Raw genomic sequence first — 2,311 nt, 5'->3', positions numbered from 1 at the left:
ACCATTACGCCTATGGAGAGTCCCCACAAGGATAGCAAACCAGACGTGTGTGTGTGTGTGTGTGTGTGCGTGTGTGTGTGTGCGCGCGCGCGAGGAAGTAGCTGCACATCTTGCAGCAATAATCTTTTTAGGTCACTTGCAACTTATAAAAATTAACTACATTTTTCACACTTTGCGTCTGAAAGTTTGAATCATGCTAGAATCAGTAAAAACTTATGATGCCCGTTAAGCTACAGTGTCTGTCAAAACTAGACCTTAAGAGGGCATCTGAATAAAATTATATAGCAAAAATTTAAAAAGTAGTACAGAACTTAAAGATATTTTGTCCAATAATAAAATACTAATCTTAAACATTCAAATAGCCTAATACTTACATAATCCAGTGCAGCTGTTAGATGAAAGTTCAAATTCAAATTCATGCCACCTCTACAATTGTTATTTAGCCTACCACATAAAATACGCACTTTAAAAAAAAAAACGGATTTAGTCAAAATGTCAGTGGAATAGAGGACTTGGCTTCCAGTATATGACTGTAATATGAGTGTGTGATCATCAGTGAGGAGAGGTTGACACAAACTGAGATGTGGGACGCTCTTTTTGTCCAATAATAAAATACTAATCTTAAACATTCAAATAGCCTAATACTTACATAATCCAGTGCAGCTGTTAGATGAAAGTTCAAATTCAAATTCATGCCACCTCTACAATTGTTATTTAGCCTACCACATAAAATACGCACTTTAAAAAAAAAAACGGATTTAGTCACAATGTCAGTGGAATAGAGGACTTGGCTTCCAGTATATGACTGAATGAGTGTGTGATCATCAGTGGGGAGAGGTTGACACAAACTGAGATGTGGGACGCTCTTCTCCTCACACTCACAGCTCTCTCTCAGTGCTCATGAAGTTCAGCTCTTATCATCACCTATCCGTTCAGTGATCTTTTTGTCTGATTTATTTATTATAGGAATTTCATTCCGTCTGGAGATGTGACTTCGTGGAAGTGATTTTGTGGGTAGTTTGTGGTTACGTTCGCCGGATGCATTGGACACGTGCCCTATGTTCTGTAGATACCATAATGTGAGTATACAAAGCTTCATCTGAGGTAATGCAGTTTAAGCTGTATTTATACCATTATAAAAATGTAGTAATTGTTATATTAATTATTTTGTTATTGTGGGTCGCTTGTATGAATATCGTCACAGAGAACTGTATTGATCAGAAAATTCCTTAGCCTATTCATTTACAAGATGATATTTAATACTGTAAAAATTATAAATAAATTAAATGAATTGAATAAGAAGACTAAAAAGTTGTCAATAATTTATAGCAGACCAGATTTAATCTGTTAAATCTCAGTATTGACTGTTTTTTTAAACGTAAGTCTGTTATAGTATTGTTATTGTTATATATAATATTGTTAAAGTACATCATACATCTTGTGTTTTTGGTAAGTGATGGTGACCCTTAGATTTGGTTATATAAAGCTTTCCAAGTGATTTGTGCAAATGGGTGACTTATGTGGGCTTGAATGAGTCTCTGGCCTGAGGTAAGACCAAATACTGTCCTCACAAAATCTAAAATTCTTATTGAGAGGCCCTTTCTGATTCATTTGTGTCTAGTTGCTTCTTCATTAGCATTTCACATAGACAGAGACAGGATTATTTGTGACAGTAAACAACACTGACTACTGACACTGATTTGTGGATAATTATGACTGAATAACCTGAGCTTTATGAACTGTTACATGCCGTCATTCCTTAGACATCCTGTTGAAATTGTGCAAATGTGCTATTTTTGGAAAATAATTTAATGCATCATTGATCAGTTTATTATTCCACTGCTGTGGCATATGCTTGAATACAGTTCCATAATTACTGAAATCATGATCAAATAGCATGAAATAGGCATCAGATGTACATGTAATTTCAACAATAGCTAGCTATTATTTAATAGAGAGCATGAGTGGTACTAGACCAATATACTGCTGATATTTGAACAGAGATTTGGGAGATTATAATTTTCTTTGTTTAAATACTATTAGTGTATATACATAAGTAACTATATATGCTAGACACACATACACCAACTGTTCAAAAGTTTGAAGTATGTAAAATTTTTCATGTTTTTAAAATAAGTCTCTTATGTTCACCAAAGATGCACATATTTGATCAAAAATACAGCAAAAACAAATACTGTGAAAATATTATTACAATTTCAAATAACATTTTTCTTTTGTTCTTTAATGTAATTTATTCCTGTGATGGTATGAAATATGTTGATTTGGTGGGAAAAAAGGGGGAAAAAAGAAG

The 2,311-nt window shown here is 33.6% G+C and overlaps 1 protein-coding gene across 1 annotated transcript in view; it reads left to right on the top strand.

Moving 5' to 3' along the window:
* Window positions 1–864: 864 nt before the first annotated feature.
* Window positions 865–2,311, top strand: part of fam163b (family with sequence similarity 163 member B) — a 2,633-nt gene continuing 1,186 nt past the window's right edge. The window contains exon 1 of the mRNA XM_016501034.1: window positions 865–1,079. The gene's annotated coding sequence lies outside the window, so the exon portion shown is untranslated. The remainder of the gene's footprint in view (window positions 1,080–2,311) is intronic.

Source organism: Sinocyclocheilus anshuiensis, unplaced genomic scaffold (genome assembly GCF_001515605.1).
Source record: "Sinocyclocheilus anshuiensis isolate Anshui unplaced genomic scaffold, SAMN03320099.WGS_v1.1 scaffold278, whole genome shotgun sequence".
NCBI classification, from domain to species: domain Eukaryota; kingdom Metazoa; phylum Chordata; class Actinopteri; order Cypriniformes; family Cyprinidae; genus Sinocyclocheilus; species Sinocyclocheilus anshuiensis.
Note: the sequence above shows the minus strand (reverse complement) of the source record. Positions and strands in the feature narration are given on the sequence as shown.